The sequence below is a fragment of the Gossypium hirsutum genome, chromosome A11 (genome assembly GCF_007990345.1).
Source record: "Gossypium hirsutum isolate 1008001.06 chromosome A11, Gossypium_hirsutum_v2.1, whole genome shotgun sequence".
Taxonomy (NCBI): Eukaryota; Viridiplantae; Streptophyta; class Magnoliopsida; order Malvales; family Malvaceae; genus Gossypium; species Gossypium hirsutum.
In genome coordinates this window covers 55,015,502-55,035,686 of record NC_053434.1, presented here as the reverse complement: position 1 = coordinate 55,035,686, position 20,185 = coordinate 55,015,502, and the positions used below count along the sequence as shown (strand labels likewise).

Genomic DNA, 20,185 nt, shown 5'->3' with positions numbered 1-20,185 from the left:
AGGCCCAAACGAGCATTAGAATCGAGTCGAGACTTAATCAGAAACTCTAAAAATTTCCAAGCTACAGGGCTCACACACCCGTGTGGTCCAAGGGACACGTCCGTGTGACCTTGGACACGCCTGTGCTACAGGTCGTGTTTGACCCTGTGTAACTCTCTGACTTGTGCACACGGCCATACCACTCGCCCGTGTGCTAGGCCGTGTAGCATACACGGCTGAGACACATGCCCGTGTCTATGCCCGTGTGCTTAATTCTGAGCATTCTGTTTTCTCGAATTTAAGGTGTAAGGGACACACGGTCTAACCACATGCCCATGTACCAGGCCATGTGTAACTCATGGTCTAGACACACACCCGTGTAGACAAAATAAAACCATTCCTAGCTTTATTTCTCACCCAAAATCATACCAAATTCCTGCACCAAACTTACATCCAAACACCAACCAATTCAAGCATTGAATTCAAGCAATTTATAACATCTGATATGATATATTATTACATGCACTCATACTTTTAATCTTACCTTTTATAAACATACTCATTTTAACCTTTCTCAATAAATCAATAACAAACACTTATGTTATCTCCATAAAATAAACTTAAATACATATATATACATGTTCCAAAACATAATCATCACTAGCCATTCCAACGGCTAGATTACAATAATCATTTACATTTACATGCCAATATGACCAATATAACCTATACATGCCATTGTAACCATAATTGCTTTACCATATTGTACCGACATGGGCCGATGGAAAGTATGAGTGATCTCCGCTAAGCTTCCAATCCAACGAGCTTCCAATTTACTCTAAAACAGGGAAATAAAACTAAGTAAGCATAAAATGCTTAGTAAGTTCGTATAACATGGTACTTAACTTACCATTCATTCTATTTTGAGGTAATTATGTAAGGCATATTCAATCAATTTGATCTCAAGCCCTACACACATCCTCATTGCCCTTGTTAGTCATATATTCCATAATTAACATCAAAACATATATGGGCTCAACAACAATCAAATTTCCATGCACATATGCTTTCCACAACATGTATAAATCATCTCTTTATATTACAAGTATAATTTCATAATAGTTCATCTCGAGTTTAGATTATTTCATGTCAGAAATTTACTCATATCATTCGAAACATCAAGGTCACATGAGTAGTAGTACACTCAAGGTGTACAAGTCTATAATCAAGGATGAACATTCTCATCAAATAATTTCTATGTACAAATATCATCATCTTATACTTTCATATATCACTTGTCATGTATCATCATTTTCTTGTATTTCAGACAGATACGTGTAATAACTCATTTTTTTATTCATATCTTCTCATGTCTGGAATTGTCATCTATTGAATTTGTTTCAAATATTGATGGATCCGTCAATTCATATTTAACGTACCCATAATGTACTATTTTAGAGAGCACACTCTCGAGCCACACATGTATACTACGGATTACCAATCCAGGCTAAATCCTTTTTATGACATATGCTCTAGGGAGCTTGATCTGGATTACACGTCCGGGCTAAATCCAATCCATAACATATGCTCGAGATGAAATATGTCAGGATAACCCGTCCAGGCTAAATCCTTTTTGTAATGAGGTCAATAGGATTACTCGTCTGAGCAAAATCCCGTCAGTAACAAATGCAGGATCTCATTCATTTCGGGAAATCACATATCCATCGATTTTCCATTTATTCAATCGGGATTTAAACATTTTTCAAGCATTATCGGGCATGTGATTATTTCATACATCCATAACATTTATATAATTCAAGTAAACGCATTCCACATTCATTTCAAGCATAAAAGTAATATTTTTATCATTTATCATTTTTTGGGCATTATCGTTGATCGGGCTTTGTCAGTTACAATTTCAATGTCATACACACACACACACACACATATATATATATATATATGATATTTATACAATTCACAACGCAACATTTATTTCAAGCATATAAACATACATAAATTAGTTACACGAACTTACCTCGACAAATGTTCGTGTAACGCCCCTAACCCGTATTCGTCATTGAAATAGTGTTTTGAAGCATTACTGAAACTTTCAAAATATTTTACAATTAATTTATGTAAATTACTATTCATTAACTGAGATCATTCAAAACGTCCCTTAATTGGACCCTCGAGGCCCAATACGAGCATTAGAATCAAGTCGGGACTTAATTGGGAACTCTAAGAATTTTTCACGACTTTTCAAAAATTTTCCAAGGTGCAGGGCTTACACGCCCATGTGGTCCAAGGGACACGCTCGTGTAACCCTGGGACACACCCATGCTGCAGGCCATGTTCGATCCAGTGTAACTCTCTGAACTTGTGCACATGGCCATGCCACACGTCCGTATACTAGGCTGTGTGGTTAATTAATTTAATTTGAAATTAGGTACAGGTTTCACACAGCCAAGACACACGCCTGCGTTTTAAGTCGTGTAGCACACATCGCTGAGACACACGCTCGTGTCTTCAATTCTGAGCGTTCTGTTTCTCAAAATTAAGGTGTAGGGGACACACGAACTAACCACATGCCCATGTTACCTGGCCATGTGTCACACACGGTCTAGACATACGCCCGTGTGTCTGCCCATGTAGAAAAAATGAAGCCATTTCTAGCTTCATTTCTCACCCAAAATTTCATCCAAGACCTGCACTTGAATCACACATCCAATACTAACCAATCCAAGCATTCAAATTAAGCAATTCCATCATTTATCGTGGCATACCATTACATGCATATGTGATTATAAACTTACCTTGGATTAACTTAGGCATTAACATCATTTTCTCACATATACTTAACATATCACATATGAATATATCATAATAACCTACTAATCATACCAAAATAAGCCATTACTAGCCATTGCAATGGCTAGGTTACAAAACATCATTTTCATGCCACTAATGGCCAAGTTGTCTTATACATGCCATTATACCAAAATGATTTTACTAAGCATACCCAAAATGACTAGTTGATAGTGTGACGATGCTCCAATGATCTCCAACCTTCGAGAGCTTCCGAACACTATAAAATAAGGGAAAATAAACGGAGTAAGCTTTACATGCTTAGCAAGTTCGTATAACAGAAACTAAACTTACCAATCTCGTTTATTAAATCTAAGCATACAATAACAAGTTCTCCATCCATTTGACTAAATTGCCTAAACACATGCATCCAATCAAATATGTTAGTCACAAAGTTTATATAAACATCAAGTAAGAATAGATGAGCTCATCATGCAATACTCTTTCAAGACATTATCCTTTCATTTCATAATTCTCATGCCATTCGTTTAATCATTGAAAATTCTGATGGATGCTCAAGTAGTACACTCGAGGTGTACGATTCCATAATCCGTCAATTTTTATTCAATAGTACCCATTAGGGCACTTAATCAAGGAACACACTCTGGAGCCACATATTGTATAACAGGATTACCAGTCCAGGCTAAATCTTTTATATAACGTATGCTCAAAGAGTTCAATTAGGATTTCCAGTCCAGGTTAAATCCTAATCGTAACGTATACTCGAGAGGTATTATATTAGGATTACCCATCCGGGCTAAATCCTTTCTATAATAAGGTCAAGAGGATTACTCATCTGAGCTATCCCATCCGTAACAAATGTAGGACCTTATTCATTTCGAGAAAGCGCATACATTCATTGAAATTCAATATTCAATCGGGACTTAACCCTTTTTCACCATATCAAGCGTGTTTTAAATTTCTCATTATATCATTCAAGTAATGTTCATCAATATAAATCACATTCCATACAACACAACATTCAATTAAACATATTTACATGTCCGATTAAGTCACATGAACTAACCTCGACACTTGTTCGCGTTAGAAATTTACTAATTCGAAACCATTCTTTTCCTCGATCTAACCTTGAATTAGTGTTGTCCGGATCTATATAAATGAATTTAATCATCAATTTCACACATTTCATATTTAAATGGACTCAATTTACTTCCTAGGCAAAATTACCACTTTGCCTCTAACTTTTCCATAAATTCTGATTTCGTCCCTAGGTTCGGAAAATGAAAATTGTGCAATTTACTCCCTATTTCAAGCCTAACCAAAATTCCATTACAAAATTTACAGCACATGTTTTCATAAAAATTCAGAATTTTTCTTCAATTTCACAAATTTACATTTTAGTCCCTAAATCATGTTTCCGTCAAAAATCACTTTGTAAAAGTTGTTTATCTAGCAACAACCTTTCATTTTCTACCATAAATTTCTAATTTTCAGCATATACATCCTTGAACCATTTCCATACTTTGATAACTTTTCAAATTAATCCCTCAAATAGAGAGATTAAGTTATCCCGATTTTAAAAATATCAAAATTACTAAAAACGAGACAAGAAAACTTACCCAATTAAGCCTTGAAAGTTTCCTCTCTCTCTCTCCTAGGGTTTCCATGTGTAGGTTGAAGATGATGAAAAAATAGGATGATATTTTTTTTCATCTTTTAATTAATTAAGTATTTTACAATTTCCAATTTAGTCCTTGCCCTTTTTCTATATTTCCATGGATGAGTCACCAAGTGTAACACCCCAAACCCGGCCTGGAAGTTTGGCTCAAATCTGGCGTGTCACATTGAAGTGTTTTTCGGAAACCATGTTTCCATTAAAAACCCTTCTTAATAATTAAAAACTTGTACCCTTTTTAAACCTTGTTAGAAAACCTCAGCTGAATAACATTCTTAACAACTTTGCAAAAATCCTGGCAGTTGCGAAGCTTAATTTAAAAACAATTGCGGTTACGTGATGTTTTGAACAATAGTAGTTGCTTTGGAAAACCGTGTTCTAATACTAGCAATTATAAGAACAATAAATAAAATTCCAAATTTGAAATCCAGAAAATTACAACGGCTTTACTACAACCCACTTAAAAACATTTAAAAGCAATAATCAAAACTATAACATAAACAGTGTGTGTGGCTTCCTCCGAGCCCCTCGCAGCCCCGATCCGTCTAAGGATGGAAATTACCTGAAAGGTTAATAAACGGGGTGAGTTTACGAAAACTCAGTGTAAAATCCCCTACTATATAAAAGGAACAGTCAGTCATATAAAAGAATTAAAAGTTGGCCCCAGCCCTACTTATAGTTTCAGTATCAATTGGGCCTTAGCCCATTTTAACAGACAGTACCAGATGGGTTTTAACCCATTACAGAATAAGAAACATTATCAGAACTAGAATCAAAATCAGAATCAGAATTAGGTGACAGAATCAGAATCAGAATCAGTATCAGGTAACAGAATCAAAATCAGAATCAGTATCAGGTAATAGAATAAAAAATCAGAATGTAAATGCAATCCTAACCCAATCCAGCCTATAACCAACCGCTACACTCCACCCGTACCAGCCCTACACTCTATGTGGGGAATAGCTCAACCCACCCAGCCCTACACTCCACAGTTGCAGCATTGCTGCTTAGTTATCAGATATTGTGACAGAGTCACCAGATATAGATATTGTGGCAGAGCCACCAGAACAGATATTTGTGGCATAGCCACCAGAAACAGATAATGTGGCAAAGCCACTTAACAGAATACGTGGCACAAAGCCATCGATAACTGCATTATGTTAGGTACATAGCCATCAACTAGAGTAACATAACCGGCACACAGCCCTAGGTAAATGTGATTGACACAGAGTCGTCAATAACCATATATTGGCCCATAGCCTTAGGCAAATACGTTTGGCACACAGCCATAATCAGGTTGGCACAGAGTCATATGTAGGTTGACACAAAGCCATAATCAAAAGGCTTTAAGCCATCGGTAGCTGTATCATGTTAGACACATAGCCATCAGCGACGGTAATATAGTCGGCACACAGCCGCGGGTAAATATGATCGGCACTCAGCCATTGATCGGACCACAGTCGTCTTGGGCGACCCGTGTGACCTTATCAAATCAGTACGAATATACGGCTCTTAAGCCTTCGGTGGGTCCACAGTCGTCAAGCAACCATGCGATCCTAATAGATCAGATCTTCCTCCGTACAAAATCCCAACCCATGCAACATGTCATGTATGCAGAATGTCATGCCCATATTTGAATCAAACAGTCACAGTCAAGTCATTCATATACCAGCATATATTCACAATCAAATTCGTCAACCACACAGTCCAAGTTAGTCACTTGGCCACAAGGGCAAAACAGTCATTTAACACTTTAGGGGCAAAATGGTAATTTTACTCCACAAGGTATCTCGGTAATTCCACCCTACAGGGGTATTTCGGTAATTCTACCCTAAAGGGGTATTCTGGTAATTCTACCCTATAGGGGTATTTCAGTAATTCTACCCTATAGGGGTATTTCGAGATTTCTACCCTACAAGGGTATTTTAGTAATTTTGTAAATCGAGGGTAAAATGGTAATTCTGTAAATCAAGGGTACTTTGGTAATTTTACAAGTCGAGGGTATTTCAATAATTTTACAGGTCGAGGGTATTTCAGTAATTTCACAAATTAGGGATATTTTGGTAATTTTACAAACGAGGGGTATTTTGATAATTTTACAAACCAGGGGTATTTTGGTAATTTTACAAACCAGGGGTATTTTGGTAATTTTATAAACAAAAGGTATTTTAGTAATTTTACAAACCAGGGGTATTTTGGTAATTTTACAAACCAGGGGTATTTTGGTAATTTTATAAACAAAGGGTATTTTAGTAATTTTACAAACCAGGGGTATTTTGGTAATTTTGTAAACCAAGGGTATTTTGGTAATTTTACAAACCAGGGGTATTTTGGTGATTTTATAAACCGATGGTATTTTAGTAATTTTACAAACCAGGGGTATTTTGGTAATTTGGTAAACTAAAGTATTCTAAACAGGGCCCTAAAGCCTATTCTCGGCCCAAATGGGCCCACACGCTCGTGTGGCCCTTTTAGCCCAAATCTAGCCACAGATATGAGATTCACCTAGCCTAGTCCAATATCTACTACACAATCAAACAACTTATCCAATTGGGCCAGTAGGCCCATTGGGCCCACATGGCCCCTTTCGACCCATCGCGGTCCGAAGTAGCCATCCTACAGCTAGAGTAGCGAGAAAATACACACCTGATAGGAGACTGGAGTTAATCTGCGCTCCGAGCACTCTTAGCCGACGCCCAACCCAAACGAGCACGCCATAAAGCGAAAAGGATCAGCCAAGAAAGGTACCTTTACTCTCCTCATGGTTCTCTCTATTTAAAGCCAGTTTCGCATCCACTCTTATGTTAGCTTCCCGATGTGGAATCCCTCCATCACCAGAGTTTAAATTCAACACCAACTCTTGCCGCCCCCTGTTAGCAAAATAAATGCTCTTTGCTTGCCATGGGATTCGAACCCATGCCTCCCCTTAAATGCTCCACACGCTACTTGCCACTAAGCCACAAGGCTTTTTGTGTCACAATTTCTCCAACAATATTCTTAAGGCCTAACTACTACACCTAGGGTTTGATTCACCTTAAACCAAAATTTTTGCTAGAGTCCAAGTTTGAACCTAGGACTTCTCCAACACTTCTCAGCACACTTAACCACTAAAACAAGCCTTCATGAACGAAATTTTCATGCACAACAGAATATTATAAGCTGCCTTCAACCGCTCCCATGCTCAAGGCCCAAATTCAGGGTGTTACACCAAGAATCTACATACTTTTCTTTAATAGTCTAATTACCATATAAGGACCTCTAGATTTGAACTCCATAGTATTTAATCCTTATGCTACTAGAATTCAACTTTCGCATTTTATGCGATTTAGTCATTCTCGTAATTAAACACTTAATCGATAAAATTTTCGTATCATAATTTTCATACGACGTGCTTATTATAATACAGACCATATAATGAAATAAAAATAAACCTTATTTTCAGATCGAATTTGTGGTCTCGAAACAACTGTTCCGATTTCACTGAAAAATAGGCTGTTACAATTCGTGTACGTATAATTTACTAATCTGACATTTTCCTCTTTTCCTCGTTCTAGCTTCGAATTTGGTCCGGATCCAATTTGCCCAAGAAAGTTTCCTCTCTCTCTTTCCTAAGGTTTCCATGGAATATTTTGGGGAAGAAGATGATAAAAAAATGATTTTTATTGCTATGTAATTAGTTTATCATCTTTAATAATTTTGATTTCCAATTTAGTCCTTAGCCTTTTTCTAATTTTGCATGGATGAATCATCCAAAAATATCTACTAAATTTTTATTAGTGGTCTAATTACCATATAAGGACCTCCAATTTAAAGTTATATAGCTATTTAATAGCTTTAGCTATTAGAACACAACTTTTGCACTGTACGCGATTTAGTCCTTTCCGTAATTAAACACATAATCGGTAAAATTTTCTTATCAAAATTTTCACATGACATTTCTAATATAATACGGATCATATAATAAAATTAAAATAAATTTTATTTTTCAGCTCGGATTTGTGGTCTCGAAACCACTATTCCGATTTCACCGAAATTGGGCTGTTATAAGAACCAAGCCCTTGAGCTCCAAGAAGCGACCATACTTCCACTCACATAGGTAGGTCCTAACAAGAGTGTTCCCATAATTATAACTCTCTAACATATTTATGTTATGGGTTTATTAAGAGTATAATACTCATCCTTCCCCTTATTATTACGGGTACCTAACAGTTTTTACCTTGGGATGATATATTATATATAATTTTATAGTGCTCACGGTCATATACTGACAATGTACTTTGTCTCATTGAATTCAAGACTTGAAGTTATACTAAGCGTTGGGTTGAGTTTCCATCATGGGTGACTCAAATATTATAGGTTTTTATCTCATCCCTAAATTTCTAAATTTTCAACATAGCTATGTTAATTATTAATACCACATGGTGAAACATTATATTTATTTGTGTCTTGAAAATTCACAAGACCAATATCCCAATCATATTCAATTACCCATTCTTTTGCAAAAGAATGCTATCAATGATATCCTTTCTTTCTATTATTGTCAAATTATAGTGATAAATTTATCTTTTCTTGTCATAACGATTTCATATTTGACTACTTTATTTATTTCTTAATATCCAAGATATTAATTACTCAATCACCAAATATATGAAATTATACATCATGTCTTTTTCACCAAGTAAGTTGTTGTAAAGAGGCCTCAAATCTCTTGGTGAAACTAGACAACATATTTGCTATTTGTCATAGCTTGTTTTCAAAGTTAGTACACGACTTTAGTTTTTTTCATTCATAGACAAGTAACATTATTTTTCTCAACAAACCTTATATATACAAGGGTGTAGAATATAATAACTTAATATGAACTTATCAAAATACGATAGCTACTGAAATTTGAAGACGCCTATTCAATGACCTTTTCCTTCCCAAGATTAATAATCAGTTGACTCGTTTTTCGATCTAAATAATAATAGTTAATTCAGTTAACAAAATTAAACATCTTAAATCACATAAACTTATGCACTTAACCCTTTTAATGAAATTTTACACATTTACCTTAAACTTTTACCTTTTATTCAATTTAATCCTTAAACCCAAAATTCTCACAATTATTACAAATTAGCCCAAAAAACATTATGATGAATTCTATATGGTCCCTAAACAGTCTACTTTCATATTTTTATCATAAGAATTACATGATATTTTACAATTTTAACAACTTAGTCCCTAAACTTTAAAATTACCTAAAATCATTATACAAAATAGTCCTATTTAACTATCAAGCTCAATAAACTATCATAAAACTTCATGAGCATTACAAATTCATTCATGGTAAATTCTAAACATTTAACAATTTTATAAATTAGCCCCCGGCTTAGATAGATTAAGCTACAGCGATCTCAAAAACATAAAAATGACTAAAAACGGAATCAAAATCAATTCACATGCAAGGTTACAAGCTAACAAAACTTCAAGATATGAAAATGGTGTTTTTATTTTTGTCAAAAACCGGTGGAGAGCTATGGAAGATGACAACATGCTTGTTTTCTTTTGTTTTAATTTTATATAATCATTTAATTATTTAATTATAAATTTACCCTTTAAAACTTAATCTAATTTCATGTAATGCCTTTTCCCAATTGTCCACTAAAAGTCCATATGGTCTAATTACCACATAAGTCCATCAGTTCAAATTTCTTTTCCAATTAAAAACCTTTAACTATTAGCAATTCACTTTTGCGGCATTTATGATTTAGTCCTTTTTACTTAATTAACTATCTAAATGACAAAATTTTCTAACCAAAATTTAATACGACCCTGTAATAACCCTGTAAGTAATAAATAAATAATAAAATTCTGACTCAATGGACGAAATCATGGTCCCGAAACCACTATTTCTGAAACCACTGAAAACAACTGTTAGAACTCTCCCCTAAAGAAATTTTCGACCTTGAAAATCTTACTAGAAAAGAGGTTTTGGTATTGTATTTTCATAGTATCCTCTAGTTCCCAGGTGGCTTCCATGGCACCGTGACACTGCCAAAGGACTTTCACCAACAATATTTGTTTATTACGAAGTTTTTTAACTTTCTGAGCTAAAATCTTAATCGTTTCTTCATTATAGGTCATCTTAGGATGTAATTCTATCTCAACCGGAGAAATCACATGCGAAGGATCTGATCTGTACCGTCTCAACATTGATACGTTAAATACATTATGAATCTTTTCAAGTTCTGCTGGTAATGCCAAATGATAAGCTACCAGACCTATTCTTTTAATAACTTCGTACGAACCAATAAACCTCAGACTAAGTTTTTGCTTCTGGTCGAAATGAAATAATTTTTTCCAAGGTGAAACTTTGAGGAATACTTTCCCGCCAACCTGAAACTCGACATATTTTCTTTTTAAATCAGCATACGATTCTTATCAATCTGAAGTAGCTTTCAAAAAATCCAGAATAATCTTGACTTTATCTTCAGTTTCACGGATCAAATTTGTACCAAAAATCTTTCTTTCACTTAACTCAATCCAGTACAACGAAGTTATACATTTCCTTCCATACAAAGCTTCGTTTCTATTTTAATGCTCGACTGGTAACTGTTGTTATAAGAAAATTCAACCAACGGAATAAACTTTTCCCAACTACCTTCAAACTCAAGTATACAACATTGGAGCATGTCTTCAAGTATTTGAATTACTCGTTTTGATTGACCATCTATTTGTGGGTCAAAAGTAGTATTGAATTTCAACTTAGCACCCAAAGCCTCCTATAATTTACCCCAAAACCTGGAGGTAAACCTCAGATTATGATAATAAATTATTGACATTGGCACACTGTGTAATTTGACTATCTCCGAAACATTCAACTCTACTAATTTATCAAGTGAGAAATTGTACGTATAGGTATAAAATGTGCAGACTTTATTAACCGATCAACTATAACCCATATTGCATCTTTCTTTCTCGATCTTAATGGTAAACATGATACAAAGTCTATAGTAACGCGTTTCCATTTCCTCTCAGGAATTATAATAGGTTGCAACAACTTGGATGGAGCCTGATGCTCAACTTTCACCTGTTGGCACACAAGACATTTTGATACAAATTCAAAAATGTCATGCTTCATTCCTGGCCACTAGTATATTTGCTTCAAATCACAATACATTTTTGTGCTTCCCAGGTGTGACGAATAAACACTATTATGTGCTTCATTCAAAATATTATGTTTCAACTGTAAATCATTAGGTACACATGGTCTATTACGAAATATAAACTTCTATTCTTGCCAATACTAAAATCAGATCATCAAATTGCAACTTTCAGATATTCTGCAAAAATGAAGGTTTAGCCCTCAACTCGGCCAAAATAGAACCATCTCGCTCCAACTGAAGTTGAGTATTCATCAATCGAAGAGAAAAAAGAGTTTATGTCTGAAAGCATTGGCAATGTTGTTTGTAACACCCCAATTAATTTATTTCTGCTTCTGTAAAATTTGACATAAGTGTGTATATGCTTCAGTGGTTAAGTGCTCTAGGTGTGTGTGGGAGGTCTTGGGTTCAAGTCTCATGTTTACCAAATTTTGTTATTTTTGGATCCATGCCTTATCATTGTTCGGTGGGCTTATATTAAATTATCTGTAAAATCATAACAAAATGAACTTACTGGTTCGAGTGGTACGGGAGTTAGTATGTAGAGGTCATATGTTCGAATCCTATCGCGAATGTGTTTATTATTTTTGGTCTGCTTTGTGTTAGAGTTTCGGTTGTATTAGAATTCTGAGTAGTGGGTGGTTGAGATGTAGTTGGATATTGTCAAAAGATTAATTTTGATTTTGATTTTGTTATTTTTCTCTCTCTTACCAAATTTTTGTTCTTTTTTTTTCTTTCTGATGTTTCCTTTCTCCATTTCCTTTTCCTTCTATTCTCTCAATTTCACTTTTCTTCTCTGGAGTCCTAGTTATCGTATCTGTTAAGCCGTTGATTCTCGTCAGGTTCTGGTAAGTAGCGTTTTATAAGTGGTTTAATATTTTATGTGTAACTGTCCTTGTCTTTTCAGAATTGGCGTGGTAGTCTGTGTTGGGGGTTTTGAGCATTAAGAATTCTATTTCCGTAGGAAAAAGGTGTAGAATTATCGAATGTTGTTTCAACGATGTGAATTGTTTGTGAAGCCTTTTTCACTGGTGGTAAGTTGGATTGTGCCACCCGTGTAACAGTCCGATTTTGATCCTAGTCAGAATAGTGGTTTTGGGACCACATATCCGAGTCAAAAAATATTTAAATATTATTTTTTGTGTTTTCAGTATGTGATCAAGCATGTGTGGAAGTTTCATAAGAAAATTTGATCATTTGTGTGCTCCATTTGATAAAAGGACTTAATCTCAAAAAATGAAAAAGTGGCCTTCTATTTGATTAAGTGCCGAGTTGATTTGTCTTATTAAATGTGAGGTTCTTAAGATGCAATTAGACCTTTGGATTTATGAATGGACAATTTTGGACATTACTTAGTGGATTTTAAATGAAATGAAAAAGGTTATATTAGTAAATTATGTATTAATGTTATTATAATTAAAACCAAAGTTAAATTTTAGCTTACTTCTTTCTTGTTGGCCGATTATATCAAAAGAAAAAGAAAGAAACTATCAAGCTAGAGTTCGGCACTAATCTTGGCTAATTGAGTATGATTTTTGATTGGTTTTTGATAATTTCTACATTTTTGTAATCGTTGCTTCGTATACTATCGAACCCATGCTTCAATTTACGATTTTGGTGATAATTTTCAAATGTGCCATTGATGAAAGTGTGAGCTTTGTGATGTTAGTTGATAAATTATGGAAGCTTAGTGTTGGGTTTAAATGTTTTGTTTTTGGATTTTTGATGAAATTGAGTAATTTGGGCTAAATTGTGAATATTTTATTTTGAGGGACTAAAATATGAAATAAATGAAATGTGCGGACTAGTATGAGTACTAGGAGAATTTGGCTAAGCTTGTGTATATGCAAATTATGTGTATTTTGTGATTTTGTGAAATAGGGACTAAAGTGTCGAATGTGAAAATGTGAGGGCTAGTTTGTAAAATGCCCTAATTGTGTACATATGGATTGTTTTGAATTATTTGGTGAATAAAAGGATTAATTTTAAATACATTTAGATCAAGAAAAGATGAATTCAGACTTAGACCGAGGGAAATCGAAGATTGTAGAATAAACAGTCTGAGTCGATAAATTTTGAGTATGAGGTAAGTTCGTACTTAAAATTATTATGTTAAGTAAGTTTTGATGCCTTTATTATACATGGGTTGTATATAATTGAATTGGATGATATAATGATGAATTGAAAGCATTGGAACTAAGTGTGCGATCTAAGCTAGCTTCGGCTATTAAAGGCACTAAGTGTGCGATCTAAGCTAGCTTCGGCTATTAAAGGCACTAAGTGTGCGATACTGACTTAGTTTCGGCTAGTTGAGATGGCACTAACTAGTTGAGATGGCACTAAGTGTGCGGAATCATTTTAGATTCGGCTAACCTTTACAGCACTAAGTGTACGGATGTAAAAGTATGAATAATTTATGCAAAGTCTTGAAATACTTAAATAAGAGGTGAGAATGAAAGTGAGTAAGTATGGTAAGAACCAGGTATGTATGATACCTTTGTGGTAGATAATATTATCTAGGTGAAGTTCATTGAATTGTTATGAACATATGGATTGGGTTAGTATAGATTAGATAGATTATTGAGAATTTGTAAATACTTATGTGTTGATGTTTTATGTTTTATATACTATTGATGAATATAGTACGAGCTTACTAAGCTTTTGCAAGCTTACTTTGTGTATGTTTGCATTGTTTTATAGATATCGAAACTACTACAAGCTCGGGGACCATCAAGGATCATCACCATATTATCAAACTCATTTTGGTACCTTGAAAGTGTAAATATTTTGAAGTATGGCATGTATAGGCTAGAATGTCTATGTATTTAAGCTTTGATATGTATATATGTTATGCCATGAGAGTTGGCTAGCAAATGGTATGTTTTGTGCTTAGTTTTGGTAAATGGTTTGTGATGCCAAATTGTGTATGCTTGTAATGGTTATATAGCCCTGTATGTGGTGGTCATTTTGAAATATGGTAAGTTGAGGAATTGTAAGTTTAAGCATGAGTTAGAAGGTGCTATAAGTGAGCTATGAAATGAGTATTTTGGCATATTGTTGTAATAAGAATTTTAATGTGTTTTTGCATGGATTTGAATAGGTTATTGAATGGTGATGATTTAGTTATAATGAAGCATGTGTTGAGCATGAAATTGGCTGAAAATTTTAGAATAAATGTTGTTTAATATTGTTTGTAGGAATGACCCAAAAAGGGGTGGAAAGTTGGCTTAAACCAAGCCGGCATTGTGCCACATGGTCAGGGAACACGGGCGTGCCTTGTGGCAGTGTATGCAAAGCAGTAACCTCTTAAGATCACACGATTAAGACACATGGGCGTGTCATATGGCCGTAGGCTCAAGTTAGTAGCTAGCTAAGTATCACACAGCCATAGCACATGGGCATGTCTATTGGTCGTGGGTGAAAGTCAGTATGTATGCCTTGTTTTGGCACGGCTGGTTCACATGGGCGTGTCTGGTGCCCGTGTGAGGCACACGGCCTGGTCACACAGGTGTGTGACCTCAACCGAATGAAAAAGTTTCTGAGTTTCGAAATTTATGAATGTGTTTTTTTTAGTCCCGACTGTACCTAAAAGTATGTTTTAAGTTTCGTAGACCATCATAAAGGATGAATTGTTGATGATTGCCTATGTACTAATGTTATGTGATATCCGTGAATCTGAATTGGTTTGAAATGTTTTGTTTGTCTGGTAATGCCTTGTAACCCTAATCTGATGACGGTTAAGGGTTAGAGGTGTTACATTTAATTGGTATCAGAGCTATAGTTTGGTCAGTTCTAGGACTACCATAGCGCATGTGAGTCTAGCTATACATACCATATATCTGAAACTACGATAGTGTTATGAATCCTGACATTGAAATGTGCTTTTATATAGTAATGGATCCTGATAGAGCTATAGCTGACGATGTTGAAAGCAATGCACCTGCTCCCACGCAAGGGACAATGCAAGCTGATTCTCGATTGGCTACAAGTAGCCGTGATGGTGAGGCTAAACAAGCCTTCTATCAGATGATGAATGATTGGTTCACCCAATATAGAACCAACCCGGCTGTACAACAACCTCCATCCCCGATTAATCCTCCTCAAGCTCCTGTTATACCACCAGTGAATCCGACACAGTTGAGTGGACCACCAGTTGATAAGATTAGAAAATATGAGGCTGAAGAATTCTGAGCTTCAACAAGTGATGATGCAGAAAAAGATGAGTTCTGGTTAGAGAACATAATAAGAGTGTTTGATGAGTTGTCTTTGAATCCTGATGAATGTATAAAATGTGTTGTTTCCCTCTTGAGAGATATGGTGTATCATTGGTGGAAAAATTTGAGGGCTGAAGTAATCGCACACGGACGTGCTACACGGGCGTGTCCCTGCCGAGCCCAAGTTGAGTCTAATTCAGAGAAGGCTAATTTTGAGGGCTTTTAGGCATTCCAAAGCCTATAAATACACCCTAGAGAAGGAAGAAAAGGAGGACAGAGTAGGGGGTAAGGAATTACTCCAAGAAAGCCGATTGATTCATCTTAGAAGTCAGATTCGTCATCAAGACTGAAGATCTCTCCTCAATTCCCCTTCAGGAGTTTTGGGTTTTCTCTATGTTTTGTATTCTTTATTATTATGAGATGTTTTCTTATTTAGTTATGAACTAAATCCTCTAAATACATAAGGGGAATGAAACCTAAGACGAATCTTGTTATTATTTTCTGAATTGTATGATAAATATTTGACTTGTTCTTAATTATGTGTTCTTAATTCTTGTTTTGATATCCTAGGATATCGATTCAAGATAAGCTCTTCTTTAGAGGAGGAATAGACCCTGTCTAAGAGTACATTTGTCATAATTAAGCGGAGTTGATTGCGCACCTAGACATAGGGTGACAAGATTTTGCCGGATTAGGGTGAAACCTAATAAGGGGATCCATAGATTGAGTTAATGCAACCCTAGAGTGTTAATTAGAGAAAAGTCTCGATTATTCAATCTAAGGATTAGATGTTATTAGTCTTGAATAGGGATAATAACATAACTTAGGGATCATACGGAACAAGTTAAATGAATAAATCGTCTAATTAGGAGCCAGAATAACAAGTATAGTCTAGGTGGATTTTTCTTTAGGTATTGTCTTCATTCAATTGATTTTTCCAAAAGCAATTCCCCAATTCCATTCTCTGTGCATTCTTAGTTTAGATAATTAGTTAGTTAAAACAAAAACCTCTTTCTTCTTAGGCTAGATAATAAAAAGATAGTCATTACTAGTACTTTTAGTTTCTTTGGGTTCGACAATCCGGTCTTGCTAAAACTATACTACTGTTCGATAGGTACACTTGCCTACATCGCGATAATAGTTAGTTCAAGAACGAGTAATTATAAATATTTAAAACCTATCACGAAACCTCGCAATCAATGTTTTGGCGCCGTTGCTGGGGAACTGAAATATTAGGAACACTCAATTTTTATTACTTTAGCCATTTATTTTGCGTGCACTTTAATTTATTATTATCATTTATTAATTTACTTTTTCCTTCTCTTGGAAGGTTTTTAAAGTTTATGACTAGAAGAAATCCGTCAAGACCATTACTTTTTGACGAAAAAATCGATCGTATAGTTCACAGAAATCAAAGAGAAATAATGCGAAGCTTAAAATACATAGAGAACGAGCCAGAAGACGATACTCAACCCCCAACTGAAGAGATGGCTGAAAACCAAGGCAATCAGCTACCTCCTTGTAATTGCGGTTAATCAAAATCCTGCTCCACGCACTATGTATGATTATGCTAAACCTTCTTTAACAGGAACTGAATCTAGCATAGTTAGACCTGCTGTAGCTGCAAATACTTTTGAATTAAAACCTAACACTGTTCAAATGATACATCAATTTGTTCAGTTTGATGGTTTGCAGGATGAGGATCCCAACGCTCATTTAGCCAACTTCTTAGAACTATGTGATACATTTAAAATTAATGGTGTCTCTGATGATGCCAGTCATGTTCAGTTATTCCCTTTTTCATTGAGGAACAAAGCTAAACAGTGGTTGAACTCGTTACCACGAGGGTCAATTACTACATGGGAACAAATGACCGAAAAATTTTTACTAAAATATTTTTCGTCGGCTAAAATGGCTAAATTATGTAATGATATCTCTTCTTTTGTACAGATGGATTTAGAAACACTCTACGATGCATGCGAGAGATACAAGGACCTTTTGAGAAGGTGCCCTCACCATGGGTTACCGCTTTGGCTACAGGTTCAAACGTTCCATAATGGCCTGAATCCTTCGACTCGACAAATGGTTGACGCAGCTGCTGGCGGAACCATCAATAATAAAACACCTGAAGATGCCTATGAGTTTATAGAGGAGATGCCACTGAATAACTATCAGTGGCAAGTCATGAGGATAAAGCCAACGAAAACAGTCGGCATTTATAACATCGATTCGATCACCATGCTCTCTAATTAGGTCGAACTCTTAAATAAAAAGATTGATGGTTTTCTTAGTTCTTCGCAGGTTCACCCAGTAATGCAGTGCGAAGCAAGTGGAGGTGGAACAAGCCATTCGGAATATCAACCTTATGGCTCCAACATGGATAACAACCAATTAAACTACATGGGTAATAATCCTCGACCTCAAACAATCCATATAGTAACACTTACCATGCAGGTTGGAGGAACCACCCTAATTTCTCGTGGAGCGGTCAAGGAAATAAAAAACCACAACCACCTCCAGGCTACCAACAACCACCCTACCAAGAGGAAAAGAAGCCAAACCTTGAAGAGATGCTCTCAAAGTTTATTTCGGTGTCAGAAACTCATTTCCAGAACACCGAGACAACACTTAAAAATCAACAAGCGTCGATCCAAGAGCTCAAAACTCAGCTAGGCCAGCTTTCCAAACTAATTTCTGAACAACCACAAGGTAGCTTGCCAAGTAATACTGAACCCAACCCAAGGGAACAGCTAAATGCAATTAATATTCAAGATGAAGAAGGAGTTGTTGAGCCAGAACCAAAACCGAGGTAAGAACCTTTGGTAAGCAAAGGTCAAGGTGAAGTAGATAATAATAAAAACAAAACGGTGAATGTCGAATATAAACCTCGTGTGCCATACCCCAACATGACAAGGAAAGATCGCTCAGATGAACAATTTGGTAAATTCCTTAAACTCTTAAAAAAATTACATATTAACTTACCATTTATTAAAGCCCTATCGCAAATGCCAAACGCAATGAAATTCTTAAAAGAGCTTTTAGCAAATAAGCAAAAGTTCGACAAGGCATCGCATGTGGAGCTAAACACAGTGTGCTCAGTTATTCTGAAAAATAGGCCACCGAACAAACTAAAAGATCCAAGGAGTTTTACGATTCCTTGCTTAATTGGTAGTTTAGATGTTAACAATGCATTAGCTGATTTAGGGGCTAGTATCAACGTCATGCCTTACAAAAGGTTTAAGCAACTAGGTCTCGGGAAACCCAAACAGACTAGGATGAGATTCAACTAGCAGATAAAACTATAAGATTTCCTAGGGGTATTATTGAAGATATGCTAGTAAAAATCGATAAATTTATATTTCCCGTTGACTTCATTCTTTTAGACATAGAGGAGGATATCAACACTCCTTTAATTCTAGGAAGGCTCTTTCTAGCAACTGCTAAAACAATTATTGATGTTAGCACAGATGAGCTCACGCTTCGTGTAGGAGACTAAACACTCACCCTTTAAGCTCGCAATTCTGACAACACATCAAAAATTGAAGGTGATCGTCTGAACCATTCTATTAAAACTGACCACATGATACAACCCACTTTGCAGGAGATAAGTCTGAAGGAAGTAGATGAGTCACTCTCAAACAATAGTAAAGGATCTATTCATGAAGAATGAAGGCTGCAAATAGAGGAGTTAGATGAATGGCGAATGTGACAGCCCTAAATTGACCCTAGTCGGGAAGTGGCTTCGGGACCACAAAACCGAGTTATGAAAATAATTAATTGTTATATTCTATGCTTATTATGTGTGTACATGCATATGTGGAAATTTCATTCCCTAATTTTGCCAATTGTATGAGGAATTATTAAATAGGGATCAACATGAGACATGGTGAAATATGATAGGCTAATTTTAAAGGGCTTATTAGTGCATGTCAACACAAAGGTGGACTTGCATGTCAAATTTGCCCAATTCCCTTATAGTGGCCGGCCAAGATGGATTGATGATGGGCAATTTATTTGTTGAATTAGATATTATAATAGGAAATTGGGTTATTGGAGACATAATGAATAATAGAAAGAATGGGAAGAAAACAAAGTCTTAACTTTGTTCTTCTTAGCCGAACCAAAAGGGAGAGAAAGGGGAGCAAACATTCGGCCATTTGAAACCTAAGGAAGGTTAGTAAATCAAGTTAGATTTTTTTTGAAATTCTAGTTTGTTTTAGGTTACTCATCATGCTACTTACTTAGCCCATGCCAAAACTTTGAATTTGGATGGTTGAATTGAACATTCGGTTATGGTAGATAAGGAAGGAATTTGATTTTTATCTTTAAGTTTTGATGAAGAA

The 20,185-nt window shown here is 35.5% G+C and overlaps 1 non-coding gene across 1 annotated transcript; it reads right to left on the bottom strand.

Annotated features, from left to right (window-relative positions):
- Nucleotides 1–17,759: 17,759 nt before the first annotated feature.
- On the bottom strand, nucleotides 17,760–17,866 carry LOC121210637 (small nucleolar RNA R71). The gene has a single exon (XR_005905751.1). It is a non-coding gene; the product is annotated as a small nucleolar RNA R71 (small nucleolar RNA).
- Nucleotides 17,867–20,185: the final 2,319 nt, after the last annotated feature.